Genomic DNA, 9,712 nt, shown 5'->3' on the forward strand with positions numbered 1-9,712 from the left:
AACAAATGATTAATTACAATTTTTTAGATTTAGACTGTGTGATACACCTAAATAAAACAATACAACTATGAGTAGGATATATGTCAAAACAATTATTAGATAATAAAATAGATACAACAAACACACCAGAATATATAGAAAAGACATTAATAGGAACAGTAAAATTATAATTTTTAAACCTAGCCGAAGCAAGTAAAAAAGTATTAAGATCTGATAATAAAACAGAAGGAACATCAACAACTACTAAAATACTACCAACAAAAATATTGAAAAAATATGAAATAGCTATAAGAGATGAATTTAGCAATGTAACAACAGAAGAAGAAGAGCAAAATAAAGAAAAATATATAAATAGAAATTTAATGTTAAAACTAGCAATATGTAATATGTGCTATATAGATGAGTATACATGCGTATTTAAATAATATTATTATAAAAAAACATATAATATAGAAGAAACTAAAGAAATAAGAAGATTATATTTTAGTAAATTATCCGAACCATTTAGTTCAAAAATAATAAAGAGTTGGGATGAAGAAAAAATAGTAGATACCCTAGGAGCAAGAATAAAATTTTTACAGCAATGGTATAGAAATCTATGTGAAAAATATAGAGAAGAAATAAAAATGAAAAAAACATTAATAAAAAATTTAGCATGTTGCAAAGATAAAATAGCACCTCAATTTGGATGTGATGAAAGATATTATAAGAAAAGAAAAAGACATAAGAAATATAAGAAACACAAGAAATCAAAATATAAGTATAAGAAACCAAGAAAGAGATATAATGTGAAAAATTATAAACATAAAAGACCATATAGGAAAAAGAAATCTATAAAAGAATGTACTTGTTATAGTTGTGGAAAATTAGGACATTTAGCTAGAGATTGTAAATTACTGAAAAACCCAAAAAAGAAACAAATATCAGAAAAAAATAGAAAATACAGATATATGCAGATAGATTACATAGATTACGAATTAGAAAGTGAAGATAGTATATATGAAATTTCAGAGAATGAAACAGATAATGAAATAGATAGTGATTTAGATGAATCAAATGAATGAAGAAGATATAAAAATGAACCAAATAACTGAAGAAGATATAAAAATAATAACAAAGGAAGAATATTTAAATGAAAAAGGAACAAATTAAAAAATAATATTTGATAATAATATATTTGACGAAATAAAAGGAAAAGAGTAAGACTTAAGTGTAGAGAAAATATTTAAAATACCAACAATAAAAAATATATTTAGTAGAAAAGGGGAAGAATACTATGTAGTAAGCCAAAAAGAACATGTAATAGATTGTAGATATGCAAAAGGAAGAGCTAGTATACCACTAGTAACAAAAAGAATAATTAATAAAGAAATAAATGACATAAAAAGTAAAGACCGAATAAAATATGTACACTTTGGAGGAACAAAGATATTAATAAAAGCTTGTTTTAGAGAAGGAATAGATACACCAATAGAATTATATTTCGCAGATGATAGATTTATAAAACCTATAAAACAAAGTATAACAACTGCCATAAAAGGAAATTTAATATACCAAAAATTTTAATTTATAATAAGTACGAATTACTCAGTAGCAATAACAGATAAAAATATAGATAAATCATTAGTATTATATTGGAAAATATCAAGAATAAAACTAACCCCAGGAAATAAAATATTTACAGCAAGATGTAAAAATCTATATGTATTAACAACAAAACATAAAATAACAGGAAAAAATAAAATTAATAAAACACAAATAGAAAGTCCTTTTGAACAATTCGTAAAAACAATTGATAATAATGATTATAGTTACAAAAATATAGACATAGAAGAAGATTTAGAAATAATAAATGATAGAATAAGTACATAAAGAAGAATAGCTCATGAAAAACCAGAATCATCAAGCTCATAAAAAAGAACAAGTTATGAAACAATTTCAACAGTTAATTTAAACCAATATTACATAACAGGAACAATAAATGAAAAAAAATATTTAATACTCTTAAACACAAGACAAGAAGAAAATTATATAGTAAAATATCTAGTAAAAAGTGAAGAAATAAAATCTAATAGTAATATATGCCCAGAACGACCAAGGAGTCTAATAAACATTAAGGATACGACAAAAAAAGAAATAATAATAGGAGTTAGAAAAATAAAAATAGAATTTGAAATAAAGGAAGAAATGCAAAAAGCAGACATAATATTAGGAATAAAATGGTTAGAACAAGTAAAACCATACAATATAGAACATACACAATTATCTATAACATATAATAAAGAAAGGTTGTTCATAAAAAGAGCTTTAACATGATATGAAAATATATGTACCTGTAAAAATAATGGTAGAAGGATATTATAATAGGTATTATACACCTATGATAGATACAGGAGCAGAAGCAAACTTATGTAGCTACAACTGTTTATCAGAAGGAAAATGGGATAAGCTAAAAGTACCAATAGAAGTCAAAGGATTTAATAATGAAGGAAACTTAGTTACATATATAGCTACAACAACAACAACAAAAAACCCAGTGTATTCCCACATAGTGGGGTCTGGGGGGAGGGGGGGGTAAGATGTACGCAGTCCATACCACTACTTCAAGAGAAGTAGAAAGGTTATTTTCTATAGACCCCCGGCTCAAGTCAAGGAATAATAGACAAGTACTTAATAAAGTATGGAACAAGATGTCAAGACAAAAATATGCCACCCACAAGGGATAATAAACAAAGAATAGTAAACACATTCGTAATAAAACATACAAAAAAGTGTCCTAGAAAGAATAATACATCTACCAAGTAATATCCTACCCCAATGACTCAAAATGGCACTAGCCTTCTATCCTAATCCGCGGCGCCCTCCAGATCTTCCTATCTAGGGTCATGTCCTCAATGAGCTATAATTGCTCTATGTCCCGCCTGATCACCTCTCTCCAGTATTTCTTTAGCCTACCCCTACTCCACCTAAAACCATCCAAACCAAGCTTCTCACATCTACGAGTTGGGGCATCCGTGCCCCTTCTCATCACATGCCCGAACTATCTCAATCGGACTTCCTGTATCTTGTCCTCCACCAAAGCCACTCCAACCTTTTCCCAAATAGTTCATTTCAAACTCTATCACCCCTATTAAGCCTACACATCCAATGAAACATAATATTTCCACCACCTTAAATTTTTGAATGTGAGAGTTCTTGACTGACCAATATTTCGCTTCATACAACATGGCCGGTCGGATTGCCACCCTGTAGAATTTGCCTTTAAGATTGGGCGGCACCTTCCTATCACACAACACCTCCAAGGTGAGCTTCCACTTCATCCATCCCGCTCCAATATGATGGGAGACATCCTCGTCAATCTCACCATTCCCATGAATCATGGACCCCAGATACTTGAAATTATCCCTCTTACACACCGTCTGGGAATCCAACCTTACTACTGCCTCATTTTTCTGCCTCACATCATTAAACTTGCATTCCAAATATTTTGTCTTGCTCCTACTCAACCTAACCCTTTAGACTCAAGGGTCCGTCTCCACACCTCTAATTTATCATTCACCTCCCTACGTTTCATCAATCAAAACTATATCATCTGCAAAAATCATACACCAAGGCACCTCTCCTTGAATACACCGCATTAACACATCCATCACCAAAGCAAACAAAAACAAGCTAAGAGTGGAACCCTGATGTAGCCCCGTAAAGACAGGGAAATGCTCTGAGTCTCTTCCTGCCATCCTCACCTGAGTCTTAGCTCCATTATACATCTCCTTGATTGCTCTAATATACGCCACCGGTACCCCACTCACCTCCAAGCATCTCCAAAGTACCTCCCTAGGGACTTTGCCATATGCCTTCTCTAAGTCGATAAACACCATGTGCAGATCTTTTTTCCTTTACCTATTCTGTTCTACCAGTCTTCGTACCAGGTGAATTGCCTCTATCATCGAGCGCCCAGGCATAAATCCAAATTGATTTTCTGAGATAGCCACTATCCTCCTCAACCTCAACTTGAACACTCTTTCCCAAATCTTCATAGTGTGGCTCAATAACTTAATACCTCTATAGTTACTGCAACTCTGAATGTCACCTTTATTCTTATAAAGAAGAATCATAGTACTCCATCTCCAAGCCTCAGGATTTTCTTCGACTTGAAAATGTCGTTAAATAATTCAGTTAACCATCTTAAGCCAGCCTCCCCAGAGAACTTCCAAAAATCCACAGGGATCTCATCAGGCCTCGTCGCCCTACCCCTATGTATCCTGCGAATAGCCTCTCTGACCTCTTCTACCTTAAAACATCTACAATAACTAAAATCAAGACACTCTTCTACATGCTCCAGATAAAGCTAAGAATGTAAAAATCCAGATATGGGATGAAATATAACGATAGAAGAAATCTATAATTATGAACTAACATCAAAATATATGCTTTTAGGAATGCCATTTTTAGATAAATTATACCCACATATAATAACTAAAATAGATTGGTGGTTTACAACATAATGCAAACAAAAAGTAAGAGCAAAAAAAGTTATTAATAAAATAAGAAAGAAAACTGATTGGATAAAAGGAAGTGAAAAAATTACAAAAAAGTTAGAAAATATTAAAAATATAGAAGACACAGTAAAACTAATTGTATTTTTGATAAATAAAAAAATAAATAACTATATTTTCAATAGATAAGGTAAAAATAATAAAGAAAATATTAAGACAATTATATAGTGAAGATCCATTAAAAGGATGAGAAAAACATAAAACTACTATAAAATTGAATTAATAGATAAAAATAGCATAATAACTCAAAAACTATTAACATATAATTTTGACGATTTAAAAGAATTTAAAATGCATATAGATGAATTATTAGAAAAACAATACATACAAAAAAGTAATAGTAAACACAATAGTCCAGCATTTATAGTAAATAAACATAGTGAATAAAAAAAATGAAAAAGTAGAATGGTTATTGATTATAGAAACCTAAATCCAAAAACTATGACATATAATTATCCAATACCAAATAAGATATTAAAAATAAGACAGATACAAGGATATAATTATTTTAGTAAGTTCGATTGTAAATCAGGATTTTACCATTTAAAGATAGAAGAAGAATCTAAAAAATTAACTACATTTACAGTACCACAAGGATTTTATGAATGGAATGTATTACCATTTGGATATAAAAATGCATCAGGTAGATATCAAAACTTTATGGATAGTTATTTTAAACAATTACCTAATTGTATAGTATACATAGATGATATAATACTATACACAAAAACTAAAGAGGAACATTTAAAATTATTAGAAAAATTTACAGATATAATAGAAAAATTAAAAATAAGTTTAAGTGAAAAGAAAGCCAAAATTATGAAAAATTAGATAGAGTTTTTAGGAATACAAATAGATAAAAGTGGAGTAAAAATGCAACAACATATAGTACAAAAAATAATAAATTCAAAAGAAGAATTAGATACAAAAAAGAAATTACAATCATTTTTGGGATTAGTAAATCAAGTAAGAGAATATATACCAAAATTAGCAGAAAACCTAAAACCTTTACAGAAAAAAATAAAAAAGGATGTAGAATATAATTACAACGAAGAAGATAAAAAACAAGTTCAAAAAATAAAAATACTTTGTAAAGAATTACCAAAGTTACAATTCCCAGATGAAAATAAAAAAATTTACATATATAGTAGAAGCAGACGCAAGTGAATATAGTTATGGAGGAGTACTTAAATATAAATAGGAAGAAGAAAAATTAGAACACCATTGTAGATACTACTCAGGTACTTTTAATGAAACAGAAATAAAATGAGAAATAAATATAAAAGAATTATGTTCATTATATAAATGTTTATTAGAATTTGAACCATATTGTAATGCCCCGCACTTTCCTAAGCTAGAAAGCGAACCGTTGTTCGTACATGTGAAACCCCCAATTCTGAAAGCCATATTTGGGCACATGAATTACCAAGAATACCCTAGTTATAAAAGAGCTTATGATGAGTTAAGTATGGTTATATGAGTCACTTAAGGTAGTACAAGCTAAGAGTTTCGAAATCCATTAAGTTTTAGTGTTTGAATTCGCAAGGGTCATCCTTGAATGAGTATAACATGATAAATATGTGGTATTCCTGCATATTTATACCCACCAAATTATAGATAATCAAATTATCTTTCCAACGATATCAATTTCATCAAAATCCGACACCCGAGCAATGCGTTATGGCTATGCAAAGTAGAGTATGTCACCTAACCAATCGCACATGGCTACTGGAATTGGTGTGTGATAAGCAATGTGGCGCATACCTAAATGTGTGCGATAAGCAATGCAGTGCATACGTAAATATGTGCAATAAGCAATGCGGCGAATACTTAAATGTGTGCAATAAGCAATGCGACGCATACGTAAATGTATGCGATAAGCAATGCGGCGCACACTTGGTGCTTTAGGTAGTAAAAACACTTTGTTTTGAGTTATTTTGAGGGTAATTAAGTATTTTGGCACTCCTTACATACCCCTAAACTTAACCTTATGAATTTAATAGAATCTAAACACATCATAACCCTATTATCAATCTAAGTTCATCATCCTAGAGCACTAAAGGAGAAAAACAACTAGGGTTGCACAATCAACATTGAGGGTCCAATCTTTCAACGAATCCATTACCATAAAGGTATATAGGGTTTTCAACAAGAACATCCTTTTGTTCTTGTGCCCAAAAATTTGTACTATTATACGAAGATACATGATTTTACTTGTTTAATTATGAATTTGAGATGGAAACTATTATCCTATATTCTTGTTCAAGAAACTATGATATTTTTGTAATGTCTTAAAGATAAATTCCTTGAGTTTTGATGTTAATATCATGTTTCAAGTTGAATTTCTAGATTTTTATATGAGTTATACTTGTTTGCTATACAAAGTATGAATCATGAAATGTTTTGCTCAAGTGTTGATATATGGGATTTAAATCCTATTTGAGATTATGATCTTTGGTGAAGTAATGTGTTATACACACCTTGATATTTGAATAATTTGACCTTTTGATCTTGAAAGAGTTATTTTTGAACTCGAATGAGAAAAGAAATCCATATGTTGATTTATTATGAAAAAGGGGTAGCATGATGGCTCCCAATATGAATTGTTGAATTACGTTGTTGTGGATTTTCTTTTGAAATGATCTGAGCTAAGTTTAGAAGTAGTCTTTAGCACCGAGTGGGAGGTATAGCTGTGATTGGTACTTTCCTAAAACTACGTGCCCCCATAGGATGTGAGCCTAAGGCTGATTGATATAGTGATCACTAGTGAACAAAAGATTAAGGTCCTACTCCGATGGAAAGGATAGGACAACTCTCCCTAGTATGAGTTGGATATTTGAATCCATGTAGCTCACATGGTTTATGTCGGTTGTAAGAGACTCCCAGTGTGTGTGTGTATTCTTCTGATTGAGATGAAAAATGTAATAGTTTGAAAGTGTGAGTTAAGAAAGTTATCATTTCTAAAGAATTTGATGGATATTTCTATATCTTAAAGAGAATTGTTATAAAAGATACTCGTTTTGATGACTTTAAAATGATTATGAAAGTGATTGGGATTTAATATGATGACTCACATGTTTTCACCCGATGTGTTTTACTTTATGGTGATTGTGATTATTTTATTTCGAGCTATGTGAGTTTCTTATTACAGCATGCTTATTTTCCTATGAATATTTGTGATATAGGACTTTTATGCAAACTTGCATACACCCCCATTTACTCGATCCATATTCCATGGTAATGACCCATGTATTCTTACGTGGGCTATATTTTCCCTATAATGTAGGTTCAGGTGCTCATTCCCAGGCTTGATGTGATTCTCCGAGCACATTGGTCTACATTTTCTGTAGAGGTGAGTCCTCATAGTTTGAGGACTGGTTATTTCAGATTTCACTCTTTTATTTTGGGTTAACATTTTATTCACCGATGTTAGGGTCAGTTGGGGTCTGTCCCAATGGCTTAGTGTTATACAGTTTAGTAGAGGCTTGTCAGACTAAATGGTTAGATTGATTAATCTTATGGAGAGGCTATATTTTTTTAATTTCTGCATTTCTTTCGTCTTGAATTATGATATTATGGAGAATATCTTGATGTTTGATTATAGTAATCCTATCGATGAGTGTTGAATGATATGAAAATGGCTCAAAGGGTTAGCTTGGGGCTATTTGTAGCCTTAAGCACCGTGTGACACTTCGGGACCCATTTTTGGGGCGTTACAAACTTGGTATCAGAGCCTAAGGTTATTAGAGTCCTACGGAGTCTGGCAAGTCACACTAAGTAGAGTCTTGATCATCGGTGTGTAGCACGCCACATTTATGAGCAAGAGGCTACGAGACGTTTTAGGAAAAAGTGTTATTTCTTTCTTTCAGAAGCCCATCGTGCTTACAGTTGTTTCAACTATTAATTCGTGCTCTCCTCTTTCAGAATATGCCTCCTCGCCAACCTAGAAGAAATAATGATGGTCCGCAACCCACCCTATTGGACCACTGAATGAAAATGTGTCCTATGCTAAATTTCGGGTAGCCTTTCAGGCACTGGCCCAAGCTGTCACTGAGAATGTTCAGGCTAATCCAGTCCCAGCTACACTGCAGCAAGGAGGTGATTTAACTGCTGTGAGGATCCATGACTTTATGCAGATGAATCCGCTAGAATTTTATAGTTCCAAGCCAGATGAGGATCTATACTTGTAGTTGGAGGAGGCACGAGAGATTACTCAGGTGATGCATATCTCTGAGGAGCATAGTGTGGAGTTGGCAACATATCAGTTGAAAGACCTTGCTTATAATTGAGTAGCTGCTTGTAGGAAGGGTAGAGGTGAGAGTGCCACCCCTACGTCTTGGCAGGAGTTCTAGGATGCATTCCTGGATAAGTTTTCCCCTTTAGAGATAAGAGACGCAAAGGTAGAGGAGTTCATGAACTTGCAACAGGGCTCTATGACTGTTAAAGAGTATTATCTGAAGTTTAATCAGTTGGCCAAATATGCTTCTGACTTAGTAGCTGATAATCGGGCCAGTATGAGTAAATTTGTGACAGGAGTGTCTAGCTGTGTTGTTAAGAAGTGTAGGTCTACTATGTTAAATAGTGAGATGAACCTTTCCAGGCTGATGACTTATGCCCAATAGATTGGAGCAAACAAGATCAAGGAGAGGGATAAAATAAGAGAGAATAAGAGAGCTAGGTCCGAGCAGCATGGACAGGGTCAAACTATATCGCAGGGAGGGAATTGCCCTTAGTTTTAGAAATATTCATCTACACTAGCACCATTGTCAACTAGTGCTCCCGTACCTAGGGGTAGGCAGGAGCAAGGTAGCAGGTCATATGCAGCCAGGTCCCAGTACAGTGTTTGCAGTAAGCCAAATTATCCTCCGTGTCCTAAGTGTCGTAGGACCCACCCGAGTGAGTCTTGGGGTGAGACGAAAGGTTATTTCGGGTGTGGTTACTTGGGTCACAAACTTAGGGAGTGCCCACATGACAGGCAAGGGCATCATGATAATCGCCTTCAGACTCAGACTCAGACTGCTAGTGCTCCAGTTCAGGTGACTCTTCTAGCCCCAGCTCAGGGCGCCTCTTTTAGCAAAGCTAGCGGTCAGTGCTAGAATAGGTTCTATGCTTTTCCATCTCGCTAGGAGCAGGAGAACTTTCCCGATGTTGTTACT

Source organism: Capsicum annuum, chromosome 7, assembly GCF_002878395.1.
Source record: "Capsicum annuum cultivar UCD-10X-F1 chromosome 7, UCD10Xv1.1, whole genome shotgun sequence".
In the NCBI taxonomy this organism is placed as follows: Eukaryota; Viridiplantae; Streptophyta; class Magnoliopsida; order Solanales; family Solanaceae; genus Capsicum; species Capsicum annuum.